Source organism: Lontra canadensis, unplaced genomic scaffold (assembly GCF_010015895.1).
Source record: "Lontra canadensis isolate GAN:19392208 unplaced genomic scaffold, GSC_riverotter_1.0 scaffold97, whole genome shotgun sequence".
NCBI classification, from domain to species: domain Eukaryota; kingdom Metazoa; phylum Chordata; class Mammalia; order Carnivora; family Mustelidae; genus Lontra; species Lontra canadensis.
This window is the reverse complement of record NW_022631091.1, coordinates 6,034,032-6,059,635: the sequence shown is the minus strand read 5'-3', so window position 1 is coordinate 6,059,635 and position 25,604 is coordinate 6,034,032. Positions and strand designations below refer to the sequence as shown.

The 25,604-nt window shown below is 54.5% G+C and overlaps 1 pseudogene; it reads left to right on the top strand.

The window, feature by feature from the left end:
- LOC116854975 lies at positions 1-25,604 on the top strand (annotated as a pseudogene).

Sequence of the window (25,604 nt, the reverse complement as noted above, 5' to 3'; positions counted from 1 at the left end):
TGCATTTTCGCTGGGAGGAAGGTTCTGGGGATGGACTCCAGGATCAGGAGAACGGGGACTTGCACGATGTCAGCGCGGACCTGTAGGCCCCGAGGGTCGCCACACCCGCCCCCCCCCCAAGGCCCAGCGTGCAGCTGAGACAGGGGCTGGCGTCTGGGAAGAGAGCACTTTGCCAATTGCCTCTGCACCTGTCGGATGGCGGCCAAGTGCCCCAGGGGTGGGGCCCTGCGGAGAGAAAGAGGAAGTGCACAGCCGGCCGAGGTCACCCTTTCCTGTCTGTGCCTGCCAGTCCTCCTGGCACCTGACCCCACCCACTGGCGCTCAGCAAGGGGTGCCACCCACCCCCCGCTGGGCTCCCTACTGCCTGCGACACCCAGTCCCATCGGGCCCCAACCTGGGCCTGGTGTGCAGGGTGGAGGTGGAGGGAGCCCCAGGGGCCTGCACTCAGCAGGCCACCAGCCCCTCCGGCCCCAGGCTGTAAGCCCTGGTGGAGTAAAGGGGGCCCCGGGTGTGGCGTCCCACGGCAGCCATCTGTCGGCGGGGGAGGTCACACCCTGTGACAAGGGCTCAGCTCAACAACGTTGCCAAGTTCTTCTGAAATTTCCCCAGAACGTGTTTTATTTCGGCCGTGTGGCCAGGGTGCGGCGGGCAGAGACCAGGCATCCGTTGCCATCCAGGCCGCCCTCGTCTGTGGGCAGCGTTTTTCCTCTGAAGGTGGGTTTTCCTTCTACAAACAGGCAGACGGGGGGAGGTTTTGCGTAAACCAAGTGAATGCAGCTGCTGGATAATACCGTCTGGGGGGAGTCCAGACGGAAGACCGGCTCCGTCGGGTGCCTCCCAAGCTGCCCGAGAGCAGGGCCCAACGCGGGTGGGGAGTGGGCAGGGGAGAGGAGGGGAGAGGAGGGGGCTCCAAAAATGTTTCTGGCTTCGGTGGCATCCACGAGCTGCTCCGGACCAGCTCTCTGAGGCAGGCGAGGGCTCGGACGTGAAATTCCGAGAGTGGGTTCTCGGTGTCCACGCCCTCCTGCCCGAATTTTCCTGAAGCCCCGCGGCCGGCCAGCCTCCACCCCGGGCGGGCTCCGCAAGGACTGAGGAGGTGTGTTTCTGCCTCTGGAAGATTTCCAGGGAAGACAATGGCGCCTTTACCACGGATCCTCGAAACTTGGATAGGATTTCTCCCGGCTCTGATATAGGAAATTTATTTTTAGATCAGGGAAGAGCGTGTGTGGGAGAAGTGGAGGGAGGGCGGGGGGCGGGGACACAATGCTGGCAGATGATTAACAACCGGCTCTCAGTACATGCCTGCGCGTGCCCGTGTGTGTCTGTGTGCCTATGTCTGCCTGTGTGTGCGTATAAAATACATCTTTCTGGCAGAAGGGATATGAGGCTCGTGGTCGCGAATACTGGTAAACGCCCAACAATCCTTTCTGTGTGTCCCCGATCCCCGGGATGCCCCGTGATTCCCTCCCGGCTCCCATGTCCGCAGGGAGCCTGTGGCACGGCTCCCCCCAGATGGGACAAAGGGAGCTGCCTCGACGCGCCCCCTTCCCTCAATGAACACATCACCCTTACATTGACACACGATCGACCCTTGCATCGTTTCTCACCTCCGCCTTGCACAGCTGATGTTGATTCAAACAAAGCTGCTCTCAGCTCCAGCGTGGCTGACGTCAGACTTGTCAGGGCTGATGTAAACCTGGGACGGCGACAAGGACGTTCAGCACGTCCCTGCCCCTGGTTTAGGGCGATGGTGGTGCATGGGGGGGGGGTGGCCTACAAGATGCAGGGACAGATTTGGGACCATCGGGAAGAGATTTACCTGGTCGTTCTCTGCCTGGTTTAACCCTCCACCACTCGCTGACAGAGCGGCGTTCTTGCCATTTATAGAGAAGAGAGATCTCTCTGGGGCCCGGGAACCAGCGCAAGTCGTTCTGCTTAATAAATATTCCTATTAGAACCAGCTCCTCTCCCATCTGCTGTAACCTTTCTGTATTACAGGAGATTCTGCAGCACTCAGAATAGAAGAATTTAAATATCTCTCCTGCCGCACAACCCAACTCCCTCCGCCTGGCCGACGGCTGCCCGAGTGCAGAAGGCGCTGGGCGCACCGACAGTTGTTTTAAGCTTCCGCTTTCTCTTGCTCTGAGTGCGCCGTCCTGGCTACAGTCAGGAAGCCTCCGGGTACCACAGCTTGCTTCTGACGCTTGGCGAGAATTCATTGGTTTGGTAGGAAATCTGGTCCCTTGGAACAAGCAGGTGTCTGTCCCCTTTGTGCTTAACGCTCACAGTGACGTGGTGTAAGGAACAGTGTACACACGCACTCACACACACCCACATATGTGTTCACACGTGTGCGCATGCTTGCCCGTGTCCACACATGTGCACGCACGCTCACCTGTGTATTGTGTGTTCACGTGTCTGTGTTCACAGGCATGTGTACGTCTCAGCCCATTTGCCAAGTCAGTGAGCAAGGAGAGGGCTCCCCCGGCACGGAGCCCTGGGCCCCTTTCCCAGGTGCACCCGGGAGGGCCGAGCTCGTCAGGAACCAGCTGCGCCCGGGGCTTAGGTCATGTGCTAGTTAGGATTGGGCGTGGCTACAACGGATTCGCGTGCACACACCCGTGTCCTTGAACTGCCCGGGGTTGCCGTGCCCGCTGCTCAGACGTCTCCGACATCTCAGGACCGCTCAAGCTGGAGCCAGCGTTCCAGCTGAAAGGACAGAGGGACGGAGGTGGAAGGGGGTCTCCTTCTTGCAAGGAGGCCCCTGTGGTTGCTCCCCGCTGTTCTGGGTTCTGCACTGGCACCCCACACTGCAAGGGAGGCTGGGAAAGCCGTCCTCCCCTCCAGCATGCCGGGTGCTCAGTGCAAGTACCGTCACCAGAGTCCTGTTCCTGAGCAAGAAGGGAGCGTGAGGGCTCCTGGGGGCCCCACTCAGCCCTATAGTCCGGCCGGCCGTCGGCCCGGCTCCTCCGCCACTGCTGGGCTCGCTTCTCAGCCTCCCTCCACCACGGCCTCTGGGCACCGGCCCCATTTCCCTGCCCTTCCGGGGCCGAACGCAGCAGTTTGCTTGGTCACTCCCTTCTTTGGGCCCTTCCCGGTCCCGGTGTGGCAACCAGAAGTAAGTGTGCGACGCACTTTTCCATACGTATTTTCACTCAGGGAGGCTTTCCCCGTCGGTTTCCATGTGTGGCTTCTTCTGTGAGCTCACTGGGCCGGGTCGCAGGGGCAGTGTTCGGGCCCTGATGCAACCATGCGGGTTACAATTAATTACGGGTGACGGAATTCTTTGGAAGAATTATTTTTCTGTTTTCCCGTATCCATTTTTTTAATGTGTCAAAGACTCCTGCTTTCTGTGTCTGTTTAACAAACCTAGGCGTGAACTGTACCTAAGAGTCACCACGCGCCACATTCACATTCAAAAACAACCATGACCAGGGTGCCGGGTGGCGGAGCCGGCAAAGCGTCCGGCACTTGGTTTCGGCTCAGGTCATGATCTCAGGGTTGCGCGATTGAGCCCCGCGTGGAGCTGCGTGCTCGGTGGGGGGTCTGCGGGGGGCCCTGTCTCTCCCTCGGCCCCTCCCCCCACCTGCGTGCACGCACGCACTCTCTCAAACTAGATAAATAAACCCTAAAATAATGAAAAAGAAGAAAAAACAACCATCACGAAGAGGAATATCCTACCAGGAAAAACAAAATCTCAAAAATGGAAAAATTCACATAAAATAAACATTTTTCTCGTTGTATAAAATACTTGAAATAATCTGTCTTTGTAATCACTTATTTCTAAATAATCAGAAAACAGTGGTTGGTGACAAGGCTAAGGGGATCAAGCCGTCTGAGTGTAGGCGGCGGGTAAGCGCCCCTGACGCAGCAGGCCCCGGTGTTTCATTTCTGAGGGACAGCTTCTCTCTCCAGTGCCGTCTCAGCGCCGTGGGCCCCGCTCAGCCTCACGAGTGCCAAAGCTTGACGATTTGTCCTTTTCAGTCTTGAGCAAAAACACCCTTTTTAGCGACTCACGCAAACGTGCTCGACGTCCACACGACGTCACGTACAATTATTATTCCGAGGGCAGGAAAGGGGCACCCGTGACGGTCGGGACTGCAGTGTTTGAAGCCGAGTGAGTGTTCAGAAAGGAAGACCCAGCGACAGGACCCGGGCTGTGCACACGGGACAAAGCAGGTTTAGGAAACGGATAAGATACGCATTTTGAGTGTGTCTACAGCTTGTGGAATGAAAGCAGTGGCTGGTTGCCATTGTCTGAACGTGTCTTACTGACTGGCTGATACGACACATGTCACTCGGTGGTGGTGGGGAACATGGGCTGCATCCGCAAACTTAATTTCACTTGTTTCTCCCTCCCACTATTTCAATAGCAACATGCACACACTACGACCTTGCCCAGGTTCTCTTCCTCTATAGCTCAGTTAAAGATACCATCTCCACCTAGTAATTCAAGTCTGAATCCTCTCATTCTTTGTTTCTGACTCCTAGCTCAAGAGTTAATTGACAGTTTATCCATCCATCCATCCATCCACCTGTCTGTCCATCCATCCATCCATCTCCATCCATCCATCCATCCACCTGTCCATCCACCTGTCTGTCCATCCATCCATCCATCTCCATCCATCCATCCATCCACCTGTCTGTCCATCCATCCATCCATCTCCATCCATCCATCCATCCACCTGTCCGTCCACCCATCCATGTCTTCATCCACCTGGTTGTCTATCTGCTCATTCATCCATTCATCCAACCATCTATCCACCAACAGGCGGTTTTCAGCACCTACTATGTGCTGCTATGGTAGGTGTTACTGATGCAACTGTGAGCAGGAGAGCTCCCTGGGGACTCACACAGCTTGGCACCTAGTGCAGAAAGCAGACAATGAAATAGTCAAACTAAGCAGTACTTAATTATCAGCTGTGGAAGGCATTTTGGAGGGAAGAACCACGACTCTATAAAGTATGTCATAGGAATTTAACTTTGCCCGGCTCCCTGGAGGGAAAGATGAGTCACCTGGGTGGTGATGGGTAAGTGACAGCGTTCAAGACAAAAAATTAAGCCCACAGATGTTACAGTATGAAGGAACGTGATAAGGGAGCTGAAATGAATTCTGTGCAGTTGGAATGCTGAGAGCGATGTGTAGAGAGTGGTTTGATATGTGACTGGAAAGGCAAATGGATGAGATCAGGGCCATGGAGACCCTATTAAAAATTTTGGGGTTTTATCATAAGAACAATGAGTAACCAAACACTTGAAGAATTTTTGCCAATAGGGTAATGACATACGATGACCCACATGTTAACTATAACAGGATGCTTTTGCTCCATTTCACAGAAAACCCGAATCGAATTGTTTTAGGAAGAAAAAGTGGGTGAGATCATTAGCCAAGGTCACTAAATACATTTCAGGGATACTGGATCCAAGCTAAAATATTGTGACCTGGTTTGTGTCTCTAACTTTGGGCTCCAGTTCTTGGAATGGTTTCTGTTATCAGGCAGTCTCTCCCTTCCCGATGGAGACAGGAGGCGGGGAGGTTTGTTCCAAAATGGCCATCTGGGTACAAGCTCTGTTTTCTTGGCCAGTGGGGAAGAAAAGTCTGCTTCCTTGAGAGGTTTTTAAAAATCTCAGGATTTAGTTTAAATAATCTTGGTTGGATTGTCTTGGAATGTGTCCCACATTGAAAGAATCCCTGTGGGCTACACCAGTTAGGCTATGGGGCCATCATGCCCCAAGAGCATGGCTGAGCATCTAGCTTGAAGTTAGGAAGGGAGTCCCCATTGTCACTCTTGCAGGAGCCCGCTGCGTGGGTCAGAAGGGAGCAGAGCCATGTGGAGTCAGGGTGGTCAGTGTCCTTGAGGAGGACTGATGGGCACAGGGAGCTTGGACAAGAGGGTAGCAGGGCAGATGGAGGAAAGTGGGTGAAGTCAGGGGCACTTGGGCATAACTACCACGTGCTGAGCACAGATTGGAGGTGAGGCTGCTGGAGGCGGCCCGGTTTGGTTAGCAGAACTGCCCTGATGGTGGGACCATGGGCCAGCATGGAGGACCCGGAAGATGACCACGGTGGGCGTGAAGTCTACCAAGTCTATCTTGAGTGCGTTGAATTCGAGTCATGAAGTCCACGTGGAAATGCTGAGCAGCAGTTGTGTGCATAGGTCCTGCTGGCGAGGGATAAGGGTTCGAGAGTCAGCGTCCTTTGAAGGCTGACTGGAGGCGTGGTCACAGATGAGATTTCTCCGGGAGGCGGTACAGGGTGAGAAGAGAAGGAGTAGCGGGAATGAGGTCTAGGGAGTCTAGCATGGGCGAGACGAGCCGGGGAAGATGAGTCAGAAAGGAAGCAGACAGCAGGTGGCCAGAGTTGTCCCTGAGGTCAAACGGAGAGAGTGAGGAGGGACGACCATCTTTGTCCCCTGTATGAAATGTACCACATCATACTTCATAAATGCATCTTTGCTCGGTCACCAGCAGGCCAGGCTGCCTTTCCGCATGACCAGAGTCCGTCACTGCTTACCCGGTCTCCTACCACGGCAACGCCATTGCCTTCTGTGCAGGATGTCTCGTCTCTATTACTATCCCTCCCTTCCGGCTGCCAGCCACAGCCCTGCCCCATGGCTCTCTCCTGGTTAGGGCAACTGATCCTCTTACGTTAGAAAGCCCGGTGGGGGTTTCCCTCTGGTCCTGGAGATGTGCTTCTTCCCAGCCTGGGTCTTAACCAGCTCTCCGCGCCGCACTTCCTTCTCTCCATGTGCGGCTTTGGTGTTCCCCATTTCCATGGTATTTCTTATCTGCTCTGTCCAGCCCTCTGGTTGTTTGGACGTGGTGCAGATGGCATTTTTTCTACTTCCATTCTCCTTAAGGTGGTTCAGGTTTCCTCTGAGCTACAGCTGAAGCCCCAGGGTTTCCTGTTTTTCCTCTTTTGTGTAGTCTGAGTCCTAGGGGGCTGCTGATGGGGGACGAAGGGTGGATTCCTCTGTCCCGGTGGTGGCGTGGAGGGGTGTGTTTCTTGGCCATCATGAGGTCCTTCTCCCAATTTTCCCTTCCCGGTTGCACTCTGCTCTCCCGCTGGAGGGAGAGGCTCGGCGAGCTGCCTCCCCCACGGCCCTCCAGCTAGTAAAGCTCTTAAGCTGCTTGACAGCTCGTGGGTATATGAATATCTTGTGTGCTGGGCGTCGTGCGTCTGTGTGAGCGCACATGTGGGCACTTTCCAGGGGAGGGTTCGTAACTCTCATCCAGCTCAGAGAGGGCCAGTCCTTACCCTGCATTTTAATACTGACCTTGATGGTGTCATCGCAGTTCATTAGAATGATGCGCAAATTTCCTGTGCTTGACCTTTGCCCTCTTCTCCCCTTCATTTCCTACTCCTTTCTGTCTAGTACTACACATGCTGTCAACACCCGTCCCTTGCAACCCCACCTACACACACACACACACACACACACACACACACGCACTGGGCTCCCCGTGTCTCCGTGGCTTCCTCCACCCAGAACTGGTCTCTCCTGACACAGGATTTCCCGTGCAGTTTTTACCCCTGCTGATTCCCCAGTTCAGACACAGAACACCTTCTCAGGGCCTCCTGGCTGTACCTGCCAGTAGGACTCAGAGGGAAAACATGTTTTCTGTCCCTGAGAAGTGATCGTCACCTGCTGTAATCACTAGCCTTCACACTTGGACTAATTTATTGGATTTCAAATAATGAAAAATACCAAGTACATCATAACGTTTTTGCAATATAAATTTGAAGAAGCAGCGAACTCCTTCTTCCTCTCTCCCTCTTTTCCTGTCTTCCCTTCTTGCTTCCCTCATCCCCCTCCCCTTCCCCCTCCCTCCCTCCTGTTCTCTCTTCCTTCCTTCTCTCCCTTCTTCCTTTCCTCCTTCTCTCTCTCTTCTTTCTTTCTTTCTCTTACAACAACCTCCGTTCAATGGCTCCTCCGCTACACCCACGCAGAGGTGACAGGGAACGTGAACGGAGAGCAGGGCCGGCTGAGAGACACTTTGCGATGTGTGTACAGATGTGAGTTCCTGCCTCTCCTTTGTCTCCACAGCATCTGATGCTTCTTAAAGGACCACGAGTTTCCGTGGTTCCTTCTTAAAGGTTCCGAGTTTCCGCCCCGCTGCGCAGAAACTCCTTGAGGAGAGTTAATTATATCCCTGCGGTGCGTGTTAATTTTCCTGCACAAATATCACATTCTTCTGAGTTTGTTCCTCCTTTTGTTATGTAACCCATCCTGGATTCCAGCCAGAACAGGTGGAATGACCACCTGAAACGTGTAGGCTGTCTTAGTTCCGCACATTTGCTTAATTTACTTATGTGAACTTTACTATAATTAGAAAACCTAAAATAACACATAAAATTATAAAGAGACTAAGTAGGATTTTAAACACAGACTTAGGTGGCCTGGAAATCTTGATAGCGAAACCTATCATCTTCTGAGACTTCTCCACGCCGGCTGTTGTGTTTGCCGGTGTCAGCGAGAGGCGGGTGGGGGCACTCCGCCAGAGCCAGGCTGAAGGACACGCCCAAAGTCACGGAAGCCACCGAGCTGTCGCAGACCCCTGACCTTCGAGCTTAAATCTCCTGGTGTCTGAGCCTAAGTCCCGAGCCCTATTCAGAAGGTCCTCACGATCCATTTAAAGTGAATTTGCTTAACATGGGCCCCCAAATTCAAAACAAATGGTATAAAGAGTTTTGGTTGGGGACATTATCTTGAAAGATAAAACCAGGAGAGTGACTAATACATCTATTTCCTCACACACTGAATAAAATTTAGGTTTTCACTGCATTAGTGACGAATCCTTATTAAAACGAAGGAAAGAATCAAGTGTCACGTGGGGCTTCTGGGGTAATTTCTCTCAGTGGAATGTGATGTAGCATCACGTCTCCTCCCGCGTCGAGGAGGATCGCAGAGAAGGTCAGCGTAGATTGGGTTCCCAAAGGCCTCTCTGACACTCAAGAATTGCCTTTTGCATTTGTGCTCATTCCGTGATCTAAGCACTTCTCTTTTTAAGAAAGATTGTTTATTTATTTATTTATTTGAGAGAGGGAGAAAGAGAGAGAAAACCTGAGTTGAGGGGGGAGGGGCAAAGAGAGGGGAAGCAGGCTCTCCGCTGAGCAGGGAGCCCGATGCGGGGCTCGATCCCAGGACCCCGAGATCATGACCTGAGCTGAAGGCAGAGGCTTAGCCCACTGAGCCCCCCAGGAGCTCCTTCCAGTAGCCAGTTGGAGATGGTCCTCATGTACTCAGTGTTTGCGTGAGAGAACGGTTGTCTTCATTCACCCATGGGAGAGCAGCTCCTGCAAAATCTGTGGTTTTGTCGTGCATCATTTCACCTTGTGTTGAGGTGTTCCGCATTCGGTGGCCGGTGGCGAGCTCCTGTGACAGCGCCCGGGAGAGACGGGGTGTTCTGCACGTACCTGCCGTCCTCGGGGCAGCGTGGAAGCCCTGCAGGCTTGCGTCGGGCCCTGGGATGTGTTCTGGCCGACAAAGCGGGAGCGGTCGTGGAGCCCCCCAAGCTTTATAGGAGCCGTGGGTTTGCTTGGGCCCAGGTGCCACGGCTGCCCGTCAGGAGGTGGGCACCCAAGGCACAGCTCCGTGTCCAAAGAAATGTCCCGCCATGTCTCCAAGGCAGGAGGGTCCCTGAGCTCCCAGCCTTCCACCCTCCGCCCCCAAGAATGGGCTGAACTCTGCGATCATGGTCATTGGGAAGAAGCAGAGATGGGGAGGGCGAGAGGGCCTCGGGGCGGAAGGGACGGTGCTCAGGGTGCTGGTGGCTGTGGCATCGTGTCCTTGCCAGGACGACAAGTGACCGTCGTGGAAGTCATCACCTGTGGAGGCTCTTCTCCCGCACGGATTCAGTAGCCAAACGGAAACTCTGCGTGGCTCCAGTGAGACCGCGACCCTGCAGAGCCACGGGCGGGGGAGGCGGGCAAGTCCACGGCCGCCGCTAGGGCCGGCTCCGGGCCGTTGGAGAGCGATGGTCAATGAGCCTGTTCCAGTCTCGGCAAAACCACATCCTGCTGTGGGGGTTTCCCTCATTCCCCATGTCGCCCCAAGGAAAGTGACAGTTTACTCCACCCTCGCTGTGACGTGATCACGGATGGCAGCGTCGGTCGTGGTCATGGCTTCCCGCAACAAACTCCGTCGACGTGAGCATTTGCCTCTCAATTTTCCCACAGCGCGTTTACCGAACGAGCAGTGTTGATTTCGTGAGGACACGTCAGCTTCTGAGCGTGGACCAGAAGTGCCTGCGAGTCGCTGCAGGGGACGGCGTGTTGTGGGACCCCCGTGACTCGGCTGGTGGCCCCGCGGTGTGGGTGCCTTCGCGAGGTCTCCTGGCACCTGAACCAGGTTGTAGACATTTTATGACCCAAAGAAACATTCGTTTTGAAATCCAGGGGACTGATTTAAATACCCACACAGATGATTTTTACTGTTTAGTCGGTGGAATTCTGGAACCTCTTTGCCTGGCGTACGGGGAGGCTCGGAGGCAATGCCACGGCCTTGAGATTTACTGATCAAACAGCCCTAAAGAGAGTGTAGTTCAATATTAGAGTTTTCTGTGATAACAAAAACCGAACGGTGATTTAAACACCTAGGAAGTGAAATGCTGGAAAACTTGAGAACAATTTTAACAAATTCTTACATTTATCTGTCTTGCCCGTTTGCCAACGTTTCTTTGGGATTATGTGAATCTTCTCTCCAGTGCCAGGTGTTCCGTCTGTGTCCATATTTTTCTTTTGAAATCTGTGGAACATAAGGAATAGCACAGCGGTCCACAGGGGAAGGGACGGAAAACCGACTGGGAAGAAATCAGAGAGGGAGACAAGCCATGAGACTCTGGACCCCGGGAAACACACTGAGGGTTTCAGAGGGGAGCCGGGGTGGGGGATGGGGTGACCGGGTGACGGGCATGAACGAGGGCACGTGGATGGTGGGCGCTGGGTGTCACACACAACTAATGGACCACTGAACACTACATCAAACACCAGTGACGTCCTACACAGTGGCTAACCAGACATAATAAAAACAATGAACAAATAACAAGTAGAACATGTTCCAGGCCATGTGGACAGCTGTGTCGTGATCACCCGGGGTGGCCGCCCAGGGGGTGGGGAGGGGGCCGTCGCTCCAGCCGCCCCCAGGGAAGGGCTGACCTCGTCCCCGGGAGAGTTATTTCTTGCTCTGCGTTAGAGCGTCCGGCCTGGGCTGTGCGTCCCACCCCATCTGGTCCCGTCTGTGCGGGAGACTGCCGCGTGCGCCCGGGGGCGTGTGTCCTCCACTCCGAGCTCCGCTTCTGGGATTCCTCTGTTTTCTGCGCATGGAAGCGAGTGGTTCAAGGGTACTGGGGCAAGTGTATCTTTTTCCCATGGGCAAGTGTCCATTAGCATCCTTTTGAGTAAAGTTCAAATTCCCTTTTGGGTTTAGCTGCTCGGAGCTAAATGACGCTGCCTTTAGACGGTCATCTGGACTCGTACACGTGGGAACCGACCCCAGGAAGCCTGAACTGGGGCAGAAAAAAGGACAGAAAAGAAAACATGGTGCTTTCTAGTCAATGTGGAGGGGGGTTCTGTGGGTTGAACAGGCGTTAATAATGTTCATCAGGGCATCTCAAAACGACAGGAAAAATGAAACTTCACGCGCTCTTGTCCTTGAGTGAAGTCAGCAGAGACTTGAGTGAGTTGGGTTGGACCGGGTCTGGGCTGGCGACTGGCCCTGGGCTCCAGACGCGACAGAAAGACAGAGAGGGGTCGGCGCGGGCGGCCTGTCTGCGTGATGCAGCGTTAGGAGCAGGAAGCCCGGGGGGTGGGCTCGCCACATGGATGTCGTCCTCCCAGACCACGAGGCTGTGCGCAGTTTGCAGTTCCTGAAATTGTGCGAGTGTATCTGTTGATGCCAAAATAGCTCTTGAAAGATGCAGGAGAAGCTGGCTCCACTGGTCGCATCCAGGGAAGGAATGTGGGTGGCTGGGGATGGCGGTGGGAGGCAGACTGCCCTGGTACCCGTTGTAGCTCGACATCTTGAACTATGTACTAATATTTCTTAAAGAAAAACAATTAACGTAAAAAAATTGTTAGCACATGAACATGGCTCATGCTTTAGGCCCTATTAGCATCAGGTAATTTTATAATCAGAAAAGCAGGGCTGCCTGGGTGGCTCAGTGGGTTAAAGCCTCTGCCTTCAGCTCAGGTCATGATCTCAGGGTCCTGGGATCGAGCCCCGCATCGGGCTCTCTGCTCAGCGGGGAGCCTGCTTCCTCCTCTCTCTCTGCCTGCCTCTCTGCCTACTTGTGATCTCTGTCAAATAAATAAAATCTTAAAAAAAAAAAAAAAGAAGAGAAAAGAAAAACAATTCCACAGCCGACCTGGGGAGAAGCAGAATCCTATTACATGACCTGGAAGTAGTTCTGATTTGAGCAGCTGGGATTTTCTTCGTTTGGGGACCCATGAGGCTACCTCAGGAGAGGGGCCCGGGGGAGCTGGGGTCCCCAGAGACAAGGGGGAGAGAGAACCGACACCCTGGGGAAGCCAGGGCCCGCTGCAGAGGGACACCCCCACACAGGAGTTGGGCTCTGGAGCCTGAAGGCTTTGCTGCAAATAAAAAGTGCTGAAAGAACGTTTTTGTGGCTTCAAATAACTGTGATGTGTGATAATTTTCTGTGTTATTTAGGGCTGTGATGAAAAGCTATAAATAACTTGAAGTGTGAGGTCTGCAAGCCATGTTGGTGCCCAGTCCCGGCACAGGTGAAGCTAAGGACACATTTTGGGGTGTAAAACAGGGGCAGGAAAAGTGGGCTGGCCGAGGGGAGCCTGAGTCGTGGGTCCTGCTCCCTGGGACAGCGGCCAGGGCACTGCCAGCAGTGACATGACCCATGGGGACAACCTGGGTGGGACATGGACGGCACAGAGCGGGACGCCCTGGCTTGCGGGAGGTGCGCGGCCCATGCCGGCCCACAGAACCCCCCCATATATGTCCACTCCCAAGCCCCTTTCCTCTCTTCCTTCTAGAGACAGAAGCTTTCTTCTGTTTGGCCCTCTGTCCTGACTGCGCCCTGCTCACATCCCGGGTCTTAGCGGAGACCAGAGAAGCTCCCGCCCCAGTTCCATCTCTGCTATGGTGCGCGCATCCCTACTGCTCTCTGGGAGACGCCTCTGCTTTGTAACGGAAGTCAGGAACCACTATGGGAGTTATGACAGTCAACCAAAGTGGCCCAGTCCCCTAGCCCAGGAGAGTCCCCAGTCCACCCCACCTGGCCCCTGAAGTCTAGACAGCAAATAGCCCCAGGCCGTTAGTGTTCCACCACGATTTTAAAATGTGTGTAGCTAACATCTACAATGTAGCTGTATATAATATGCTATATTAGGTGTCCGTTACGTATTTTAAAGTACTATATACCAATGGCATTTTAGCACACACACGTGCTACGTGTTCAGCCACATCTGTGGCTCCAGTCTGCTCGTGTTCATGTAGGTGATGCAATCAGCCGCTGACGCTGGCCCTTCGAGGGAGCTGTGCACCCCACGAGCAGGCCTGATTCTTGTTTTCTGGCTAAAGTTGCTGAAGAGGGACCCACACTGGTTACCGGGTCTATCAAAGCGGCTACGGCTGAGGCCACGGCTGAGGCCACTGCTGAGGCCACTGCTGAAGCATGTCAGTTTTGATTCCCAGCAAGGGCCTTGTACCGGGAGCTCACCGGTAATGGCAAGGTCGATAAGGGGCGGAGAATCCCATCCAAGTCCCCGCGTGTCCTAGGACAGGCGAGGAGGGGGCATCCTGCGCCGAGGGCAGGTCAGGCTCACACCCCGAGTCTGGGCTGTGGTGCAGACGTCCCTGGGCTTCCTGTTATTTTAGGGGGAGCCTCACAGCAGGAAGTAAGACTCGTGGCTGAGCACAGGTGCCGAGATTTTCAATCGTTGCTGTGACGTCGTGAGCTGGCGTGGGAGACCGGTGTCATTGTCTGGAAGAGCCGTCGGTGAAATGCTCCTAGTGACGTGATGGGCGCCGAGGTGGCTTCGAGCCGTGCTCTCAGCCCCGGGGAAGCTTCTGTGTTTTGGGAAGAGTCGGAGAGTGTCCCACCCCGCAGGCTAGAGAGATGGGTGTGTGGACACGAGAGGCCGATGGGGGAAGGGCCCCCTTGTCACCCGGCAAACCGGCCGCCACTTAGCATCTTAGTTTCTTGTTTGTCACGGGGTCACCCACGTCCCACAGAGCCAGCGGGCCTCGCTCAGGGCGGATACTGTAGTGCTTTCCGTGAGGCGGGGGCGTCTCCTGAAGCCCACGTCCCCTCGGCTCCTCCCCCGGGGCGGCTCTGAGCAGCGTCTGGATGAACGCAGAGGACGGGAGAGAGACGGCGGGAGCCAGTGTGGAAGAGATCAGCTCTGCTTCCTGCGTTCTGGGGCTGACGACACAGATGACATCCGTGGTGTGAGGCTCCGGGAACCGTGTCACACTGCTTGACCGACAGTGTCCCCAATACCGCGTTAGATTACACTGTCTTTAAGAAAAAAGAACGAGAAGCCCCAGGCTTAAGTGATGTGGATTTAAAAAAAAAAATGCTTTTTCCAGATGCGTGCATGTCTCTATTTCAAAAATGGAAAAAAGGGAAGTCCTAGCAACCACCACGGAGCAGGTAGGACATGGTAACGGACTTCTCATCTGATCCCAAATACACGTCCATGCAAGGTGTTCTTGTGACTTACGTTTTACAGCTGAGGACATCAAGGTTCAAGGAGTGACTGTCGAAGAGTGAATTTGATGGTTTCAGAACCAGGATTTGACCTCTGGTCGCTCTGGCTCCAAATCCTATACTCTAGGGGCGCCTGGGTGGCTCCTTAGTTAAGCATGCACTCTTTTTTTTTGTTGTTGTTTTTGTTTTTAAGATTTTATTTATTTATTTATTTGACGGAGACACAGCGAGAGAGGGAACACAGGCAGGGGGAGTGGGAGAGGGGGAAGCAGGCTTCCTGCTGAGCAGGGAGCCCGACAGGGGGCTGGATTCCAGGACCCCGGGATCATGACCTGAGCCGAAGGCAGCTGCCTAACCCGCTGAGCCACCAGGCGCCCCCGCATCCCACTCTTGGTTTCGGCTCAGGTTATGATCCCAGGGCGGAGAGATGGAGCCCCATGTTGGGCTCTGCACTTGCAGGGCGTGCACTGAAGCTTCTCTCCCGCTGCCCCCCCCCCCCCCACACTCTCTCTGAAATAAATGTGCAAATAATTAACAGCCATGGAGCAAGAACTCTCCCTCCCACACCCAGTTTCATCCACCAAGATAGCTGTCATCAACGTTTTACAGGACTTCCTCCCAGTTCCGTCCTCCGTACTCGCACACACGCACACACACACACTCATGCGTGCGCACACACACATTCACACACTCAGTTCTGGATAGGCAGGCTCTGTGCATGTGCACACACACGTGCACACACGCACACTCACACACGCGCACACACTCACGCATGCACGCACACACTCGTGCTCGCACACGCACACTCACGCGCACACACATGCACGCTCACACACTCACATGCATGCACACATGCTCACTCACGCACCCACTCATGCTCGCACACGCACACACGCTCGCTCACGCACCCACTCACGCACACACACACGCTCGCTCACTCACGCAGGTTCGCACAAGTCATCCCGTTCGACAGCTGGTCTTTCTCACTCAGCCCCGCATCACGCAGATCTGGACGTGTCGGTCTTGTGGCGTCGCACTGAGGTTAGTGTGGGAAACGTTGCAGGAGTTTGGTTCACTCACCGTAGAGAGATGAGCTCCAACGTCCTGGCACCTGTCGTGTCATGAGCATTACTTGGGCTCATTACGGCATTTCGAGACTGTTCTTTGTCCGCTGTGAAAGTGCCGCCATGGCTTTCTGTGTGCAGTGACCCTGCAGGTGAAGAGGGACAGCCGAGTTCAGGGTGTGCCGTGGTTTCTACGAACGGTGGAGCCTTGTTGACCAGCTCCAAAAAGGAGACACTCTTCTGAAAAAGTTCACTTGACTAACACGTGCTCTGCATGTGACCTCGTGACCCTGGATACTGATCTGCGGATCTGTCTCTGCGACGGTCTGATGAACGAACTCCCAGACCCCCCTTTCCTGCAGGGAGGCCGAGTGTGGTCGCGCTGCTGGTATTTCATGCCGATATGGCTAGACGAAGAGTATTCCATTAGCTCCTGGGGGAATGTGTCATTAGGTACATTCTTAGAAATTCCGTAAGCTTCCTGGGACCTGGTGGCCAGTCCCCATCACGAGCAGCACCTTCCCAAACCCACCTCCTGAGGAACACGCCTAGGCCAGCCCCGATCTCCGCGTGGGCACCTTCGTGGGGATGAGACCTCAGCCCCCACAAGTGTTCTGCGGAGGCATCGATATCCATGCTGGAGGGTGGGAGGTGATGAGGGAGGTTTCTCAGCTTGCTGGGTTTTGTTCCCTCAGCCAGGGAGTACCACTCCTTATCTAAACACTGAAGCTCTCTTTCAGAGCTCTGCTACCCTGGTTTTTAGAGTCTGACTTATATAAGAAAGTGCATTTTTACAGTAAGGCCTAAGTTTGTTTTTCTGTGTCCCTTAAATCCCTTACAGTCTATGAGACCTAAGAACAGGGAATATGGATTATTTATTTCTGCCTCTCCACAGCCCAGCAAAGTGATGAGTACCTATAGGAAGCAGTTAATTAATGCTGAATTAAGGGGGAAGGCCAGTGTGTGTAAGGAAATATTTAATCAATGCTGAATGAATGAGTGCAAAAACAACCCAAGGTAGTGCAGATATTGACGATATGATGATGGTGGTGGTGATGGTGATGATGCTGGTAGTGGTGATGATGGTGATGATGATGATGGTGATGATGGTGATGATGGTGATGGTGATGGTGGTGATGATGATGATGGTGGTAACAGTGGTGGTGGTGGTGGCATTCGTGGTAGTGGTGGTGGTGGTGTACGTGTGTGTTCTCTGAGTAGGGAGGTGATGGTAGTGGTTTGGGGTGTGTGTGTCCACGTGTGTGCACACATATACCTGGAGGTCTTTGGGAAGACATCATTAGGGAGGGTACAGTGTGGTTGGCTAGCAGCACATGGCTCTCCTGCCCCAGCACACGGAAAGGACTACTAGTTTCGACTCCTGGGTTTAGCTTTGGGAATATGGAAGGAGGATTTTTTTCTTTTACTCTGATTTCTGTTGGTTTGTTCTTGGAAGTCAGTGAGTCTTTTCTTGCACTGGCTTGCTGAGCTGAGCAAGTGGGCTGGCGGTAGAGCCAGACTGCAGGGACAGCGGGGAACAATAACTAATGGAAAGTGATTGCCTGTAATGACGCTCTTTGAAAGTGTCAGATGGTTACACACTAGAGGAGGAGAGAATAATCGTCCGGATTTCAAAGGAACTCTCTTCATGGTACCAGAGGCGTGAGCAGTCTAATTTCGCACCCTTCCCAGGCTCCTAGCTCCATGACCCATTAGAAACTCATAGGGATTTGGTCTCAGGAGCTCCGTGCTGCTGAATTCCATCACCAGGTGGGTGCTTGGTGTCTGTGGTCATATGCCTCTGGACGGAAGTGCTGAGTTGGCCAACTGATCCTTTACATTATGAATTAACGCTTTGAAAGATCTTGATTCTTGAGGAAAATGTGGTAGAACTTCCAGTAACTGTGGAGAGGGTCTAAGGAAACTGATGGTTTCTGATCTCGCTCACATTCAGCTACCCCTTCCTGGGCAGGCAGTCGGACATCCTCTCGGCCACTGAGCATGTGAACCCTTGGACTGAGACCCCAACCCCATTCACAGGTCATAGTGTTGGACCTTTGGGGCCACATACCATGGGCTTCCTGTCCCCCCACAGTGTGTTCCACAGACACCCAGGTCACTGTCCAAGCCCAAGGCTGCCAGCCCCCTGCAGGAGAGGAGCTCTTGTCGGCAGGGGGAGTTCTTGACGTATCTGACTCTGGTGACGTCGGTACGACATCACATGTAACATGGGACCACTGCTCTACTTGTGATGGGGAGCTTTGATTTCACATGAATACACTTGAGAAGCTCAAGCTGTGTTGGGCCGTGGGGCTGGAAACATGGCCAAGACACCAGCTCTGGGCTCCCCTGTGGACACTCACAGACTTCTGGGCAGCGGGGCCTCTCCCAGGCAACTTCGTGGGAGGGCACTGGTGCTTCTGGAAGGTACCAGGCTTCGGAAGGAAGAGAAGGAGCCCCGGGACCATGGCTAGGCCCGTTTATAGATTTAAAACTTTCTTTGCATCTAGCACAGTCTGATTTTTGTGTGCTCCCCGCACTGGTTTTTTGACAGCATGTAATACATTCTCCATTCCAAGACACACATGGACAGAAGTTGATGGATGAGACATTAACATTTTCAGACCATTTGTCTGAAATCAAAGTCCAGAGAGAAACATGCATGTGAGTGCTGCTGGGGGCTCCTTGTGCCCTCCCCACCTCAACGCGGAGTGTCCTGGGGTCTGGAGGAGAGCCTGTGTCCGTGACGTGCTCCTGCCCTGGGGAGCTGAGGGGAGGGCGAGTGTCTCCATCTGTTCCAGCTGTGGTCCCAGCCGCAGGCCGTGCGGGCCCAGTGACTGTGGCAGTTCCCGCCTGTCGGCTGGGCCTGGGGACTCAGAAGTGAAATCTAGGATCAGCTCAAAGAATCCGGTGCTGTAGTCTTTGCTTATGAAGCCAAGACTCGCGAGGGGGTTTGAGCTCCTTCAAGAAAACCGCTCTTCAAACACCGAACATGCAAATGTACAAAAATCACATCCCCCCATCGGACAAATGATCCGAAGCAGCAATGCCTCATGCGAAAATTCCGTCAAGCTGTGTCTTTGAACAGAGAATGCATTACAGACTGTCAGGACCTGGTGTCAGAAGTCAGTAAACCCACAGTCGGTGCTAGATGCAGACGAGGCTTTCACCCACAGATAAGCTTTCAAACTCACGTCGTTTAAAAACCAACCTGGAACCCTTTCAGATTCTAAACACATACACTTTATTGAAAAAATAATCTTACAGTTTTTTTTGTTTGTTTCTTTGTTTTTCAAGTTCTTTCCTACACGATGAAAATTCCTAAACAAAGCAACCTGCTCCTTAGGTCCCATCCAGACTTTATCACGTGGGGCCTGCGTGGATGGCGCTCCTCGCTTGCTTTAAGCAGAAGTCCTGGGCCATCAGTGTTGGATCTGTAACGCGCTCTCTTCCCGCTTTGTCCTCGCCTCTGTCATCCGGCCCCCAGCCTTCCGGGCGATGTCCAAACACCCACCTCTTCAGCAGAAACCCGGGCTCAGGCTCCTCCCGGTCGTCAGTTAGGGAGAGGCACAACCGCACGCACAGATCATCATTCCCCAACAGGGATCCTGAAGGAGGGCATTTGACGGGCACCCAGCCTCCGGGTGGGCACCCTCCAGGCGGGGACCCTGCAGAGGGCAGCCCGACAGGGAAGGTCGCTGCCCTACGTGTGCGCCCATCTCCGAGAAATGGCTGTTTTCTCAGCTTTATCTGATGGGCTCTTTCGGTCTTTACCCCTGTTTTGAGAACAGAATAGATTATACTCAGCAATCTCGGGGTGGGGGCGTCTGTTTTGGAGTTATTCCCCGAGATCGCGTATCCGCTACTGTGGGTCCGGGCTGTTTACCCCTCTCTCTCAGGGACACAGTCAGTCTTGCTGTGTTCAGTCTGTGGGTCTCCCTGCTTGTTTTCGAATTAGTCCGAAAAAATGAGTCTTTCATTTTCTAGTCTTCATCTGTTGACTGCTTGCATTTTGTTAAAGCATTCAGTGTCCTTGTGAATTAATTTCTCTCCTATCTCTTGCTTTCCAGAAAACAAAAACAAAAAACCTCGCGGAGTGTCATTTTTGACATTGACTTTGTATGAAATGGCGACGTGTGGCTCATGCTGCCGCAAGCGTCTAAGACCCCAACAGGACCACAGGAAATCCTGGGAGTTAATGTGAATATTTCATCTCCCGCTGAGACAAACCCCTTTATTTTCAACTAAAGCAATCTTTCCTTCCCTTGCCTTCCCTTCCCTTTCCTTTTTTTTCCGCATTGTGAGTGGTTCTTTATCAGCATTTCTCATGAATGACATGCAAATGAAGACTCTGTCAGTCATAGGGAACGTGGATATTTATCATCTTCTCCTCCTGCTTCGCACTGAGCCGAGCAGCAGCCAGGCGTCCTCCCTCCTGCTAATTCTCAGCCTGTAGGGTGGCTGGTGCCAGCCCTTTTGTGGCGGGATCTGACACCCAGGGCCGGTCAGTGGTGGGGGCTTCTTACTCCCCTGTTCCTCCAAACCACAGTCCCCCCCAACCAGCTGTCTGTCCCCACGTGACCCCGGGGCCCTCCCCGCGCTCCTGGGGGGCAGCTCAACCCCAAGCCATACGTGCTCACACTGACGGCACCAGGAGCTTCCTCCGAGAAAGAACCATCCAGAGAAAGACTCTGAACGTGGGGCTTGGGCTCTGGGCTGGCCCTCCAGAGGGTGGTCTCGGTAACAAGCCGGGGAACCGCACACTGAGCTCGGGGCTGGGGTGGTTTCAGTGGGGAGCCGGAGGGGATCCGTTGCTATTTGAGAAATGCTTGCTCTGTGCCCTGAAGGGACTTAAATTAACCAGGCATGAGATGGAAAAACAGAACAGGCTAGTTCAAGTAGATTCTGGGCCTTGGAGGAAGAGCCACAGGGTGCGTCTGTTTTTAAAAATACCTCAAATTTGAGTTTGTAATTGCTAGGGGTAGAACTGTGTCCCCCCAGGTTCTGAGCCCTGTACCTGGGAAGTGACTTCGTTCGTGGGGTCTCTGTGATATAACCAAGTCCAGAGTGACTGAGTCTTTACAGGAAGGGGAAATGCCATGTGAGCACCCAGGGGTGACTCGGGCAGGTGCAGGGGTGGGGTGGCTAGGAGGAGGAGGCCAGCAATGGGAGGGCAGAGGGCTGGGAGGTGAGCCTCCCCTCGGCCCCTCCCGGCGAGTGCGGCCCTGCCCACACCCAGACCTTCGGCCTTCTGACCTGGGAGGGGACGGTTTCTGTTGTTCTAAGCTGTCCAGGCGGAGATGCTCGGGGAGGCAGCACCAGGACACCCACCCAGCCCCAGCGAAACCCTGGACTGAAATGAACCCGAACCGGGGCTGATGTGGGGTGACTCAGCTTGAGATGTTTTTCATCAGCAGCTTTGGAAATAGAACACAAAGGACATGACATGGCCCCTGTGCGCGTAACACTGAAGGGAATTTAAAATCTGTTTTGTCTGGGGCTTCCTGATGAAATCCCAGTTGAAAATCAGAGATCTACGGAATTAACTCCTTTGTTCTCAGCAGACTCTCATTACCCAGTGCTGCGCCAGCACTGGGGGCACCGGCGGATGGGAGGCCCTTTGTCCCCAGACCTTTCCAGAACGATGCCCCGGACCACTCCTGTGCCAGGCGGGCCCCTGTGCGGCCACTGGGGAAGCAGAAGGGGTTTAGGTGTCGATCCCACTGCCTTCATGGGCTTTTGGCAGAACAATGTGAGGGCTACCCCTTCGCATCTTTCCTGCTTTAGAATCAGACCATCTTGGTTGTAAAGCAATTTGATGAAAAGCATGGTTCCTCCAGAGTTCCTTCTGGCCAGGTCCTTTCCAACGTGCCGACTCCCCTGGGAGAGGCGGGGAGTCCGTGTGTCCCCAGACGCTTAGCCCTGACCTTCCCGGGGCACGTCTCTGGCAGGCCCGCCCACCAACGCAAACCTGGGTGATTTGATGCCAGCCTCCTCGTTCCCACGCCTGCAGGGCTGGGTCTCGGATGAAGGTCGACACACACACTATCTCGAAGCAGCTGTATCCTGCGCTTCCAGGCGGACCCTGATGTCAGCCCAGTGCCAGGCCCACACGTCCCGAGCTGTGTGCCCCATGGGGCCGTGGGATGAATGTGTGCTCTGTGCGCCCGCATCCTGGGCTAGGGAGAGGGTGGGAACCCGATCCCCTTTGTTAAAGGTCCGGGGGAATGTCAGCTGCTGATGGCCGGGGCGCGCGTCCAGAACCACCCTCTGTTTAACCTGGGTTTCTCTTGGCCTTTACCCACCGCTGGTCTGTAACCAGATACCAAGGACACAAAAAGGTTGGCCTTTCTGCTTGTTTTTCACTTGAAAGGCACTGTGAAACTAGAATTTGAAAAGAAAAAATATATATTTGTTTTTAAATGGCACTCCCTACCTTGGAGAAATTCCTCCAGATCCGGCATTAACTCATTCCCTTCTAAAGCCCCGGACACTTCTATTGAGAACTTATTGCTCACCAACACAGTGCAAGCCGCTTTCCTTCCGTTGCGTCCTTCGTGGTCACTAGAGTTTCATCGCCAGCACTTAATAGATGGAAAGACAGACTCAGAAGCAGACGTACGATGTGGCAGGTGGTAAGACTGGGGGCCTAAGAGGGGCAAGGGGAGAGACAGCGACGGGAACAGAGACAAAGACAGAGAGGGACAGAAAGAGAGAGAGACAGAGCAGGGGAGAGGTGGCGGCGCTGTGGCCGGTGCGGGCTCGAGGGGTTGGCCCTGCGGGAAGGCATTCGGGGCCACCTTCCGCGGGCTCCGTGTCGCCTGCACATCCTCTCCGCAGCGTTCCTGCTCTTTGGTGCCCACCCGGTGGTGTCTTCTGGCCGGTCTCAGGCCATAGAGGTCAAGCCAGCAGGTCTCTATCACCCTGGCCCCTCGGGCGAGCCCGGGACCTGTCTGAGAAGAAGCCTATTTCCCAGCTTTGTGGCTTTTCCACAGGGATCCACTCTGAGGCCTTGGAGGAGCCGCACCCCGTCAACACGGATGCTTTCCCGCACCGGCAGGCCCAGCCCCTCCATGGGCCTCTCCGTGGGGCCTGGGCGCAGGGCTGGGCCTGCAGGAGGGGGAGGCCCGGGAAGGGCAAGGTGACTGTGGCCTTCCTGGGTGCCCTTCCCATTCTCCCTGGAGAGGAGTTTTAGGGGTCTGTGTGAGTGTCGTCACTTGTCAGTTTTAGAGGAAATATAGCAAAACCTGTGGACTCCTGTTTCCTCTGGAAGGAAGGGTGCCGTGCACTTGTCCCCACCAACCCCGGACCTCAGATGCATGGCCTCCAGACCCAGGGACACCGTCCTACCTACCGGTCTGTGCGAAGTGTCGTGGTGACCCTGGGAACCGAGCGTGTAGGTCTTCCTTGACTGATGAGGGGGTGACCTCCTGATAAGCCCGTGTTGGCCGCGGCCCCCTGTGGTCACGTGGCTGGCATGGAGCTGCTGCTCGGGGCCACGGCCCAGTGCCCCGAGCGAGGATCTGAGTGTCTGTGGTGGGGACAAGACCCAGATTCAAAACTCCAAGCACAATTTGTAGTGAAATGCATTGATTCTGCACCACTGTGAAGTCCAAACATCGTCAAGGTGAACTTGGAAAACCACGGGCGTCTGTAGGAGGGAAAGTGGGACTAAAAGCGTATTTAGGAACGTTGTCTCCTAAATTAATGTTTATCGTCTGTTCTACATGAACGCATGTTTGCTGTGCAAACTTAGTTTTCAAAACAACCCTCTTCTCCTGTCTTCTGGTCAAAGGGCCGCTCCCTAGTCTAAGCCCCTTGGGGTAGAGGTGCTGGAGCCATGGCCACGAGTCTGTGGGCCCCTGCCTGGGGGCCCCAAGAGAGAAACCGCCAGGCGGCCTGGACATGGAGGGGCGAGTGAGTAGTGACGAGGGCCCATGTGAGGCAGAAGCTCATACACTGAACCTGAAAATACCTTCCTCTCGGCTCCTGGGAAGCAGCTCTCCCTCCATGGGTCCTCGGGTCCTGAGGTTCGAGGTTTGTACTGTGGGCCCTGAAGTCCCGGACCCTGCCTCTCCGGGCTGGGCCAGGCTTGGACGTCGAGAAGCTTCCAGGCCATTCTGACGGGCGCCGGAGGCTGGAGCTGCAGCTTCCCGGGCACAGCCTGGCTAAGGGAGCCGAGGTGGACCCAGGCCAGCGCCATGCAGACCCCATGGGAGCACGCCCACAGCCCCCCCCGCGTGGGCCACGGTCAAGGGACGAGCCCTCTCGGAGCGGAGGGGGCCTTATTCAAACGGAGCCGGAGGGAAGGCCTGATGATCTCCCTGCAGGAAATGCTTCAAAACACTAGTCATCATCAGGCACTTAATTAGCAAAAAAGGCGAGTTTTCCTCTTTTCTTCCTGTGCTCACTGCGTCTGCCAGGGTTTGTTTCGGATTTTTCTTCTGTTCTAAACACCTCTCATTCCTACTTCCCGCTGTGCCGTGTCTCACTCCTTCTCTAGAAGAGGGTCCCCACGCTGTGCACCGTCCGTGCACGGGGAGGTCTCCCGGCCGGGGGTGGGGGACCCCAGGCCTCACAGCCCCCAGAGGGACGACCGTGCATGGTGGGTGGGGGTGGGTCGTGACCACAACATGACCCATGAGGAGGTTTAAGGGCACAAAGAAAAGTACAGATCTTTAGCAGTTGCTGTGAGTGTGGAATTTTAGGGAGTGGCAGGGATGTCAGCACGGAATGTTAAGGAGTGCTGCTGGGCGTTCAGCCTGGATTTCCGCCCGTGTGCGTGCATGTGTGTGTGCATGAGTGTGTGCGTGAGCGTGTGTGAGTGCATGAGCGTGTGAGTGCGTGTGTGCACGAGTGTGTGTGTGAGCGTGTGCGTGCGTGTGTGTGTGCATGCCTGAGGGTGTGCATGAGTGTGTGCGTGAGCGTGTGCGTGCATGAGGGTGTGCATGTGTGTGCAAGTGCATGTGTGCATGTACATGTGTGTGTGTTGGCAGGAGCAGGAGGAAGGTGGGAGGCAGAAAAGGCAAAAACCCACCGCTCCTTCCCTCGAGCACTTTCCTTCTCAGCAGCGAGCCTTTGTGACGTGAATGTGACTGGATTTATTTATTTATTTATTTATTTATTTATTTATTTATTTTAAAGATCTTTATTTCTTTATGTGAGAGAGAGAAGGAGAGCGGGAAAGAGGGCACAGCAGGGACGGAGACCCAGACACCGCGCTGAGCTGGGAGCCCCACGCAGGGCTCGATCCCAGGACCCTTGGACCGTGACCTGAGCCCAAAGCAGACACTCAGCCCACTGAGCCACCCAGGCATCCCCTGAATGTGACTTTAAACAAAGATTGAGCCACAGGGGACCCAGGTTTTTCTCAGGTCACACCGGGATCAATGGCCAGGACTCTCGTCCTTCCCTTTCTGGACTCCTGGACGCGCTTTGTGGCACAGCCTTTGCTGCCGTGTCCTCCCAGGAACACTCCCGGTCCCTCCCGGCATCACTCAGGCCGCCCCTGTGCCGAGTCCTCGGAGGTAACGGCTCTGCCCACCCTGAGTCTAGCCAGACGGATGCCATTTCCAACATTCTTACGCTTTCCACTCCCTGCCCCTTTGTTGTGAGTTTGTTCTTCCCGTGGGCCTCCCCTTCTCTACCAAGGGGCCTCGGGGGCACAGCAGCATCAGGATGTGCCCCTGGCCCCCTCGTCACCCCAGGGCTGGTGCTTTCCTCACCGGCTGCTCCGCGGTCCTCGTCTGTGGGGAGCTGCTGCTCTGGGCGAATGCCGTGTGCAGGGAGGGGAGCCCGGGAGCCTCTGCCGGGATCCACAGCAGCTCCTTGTCCCTGCGTGGACCTGGCTGA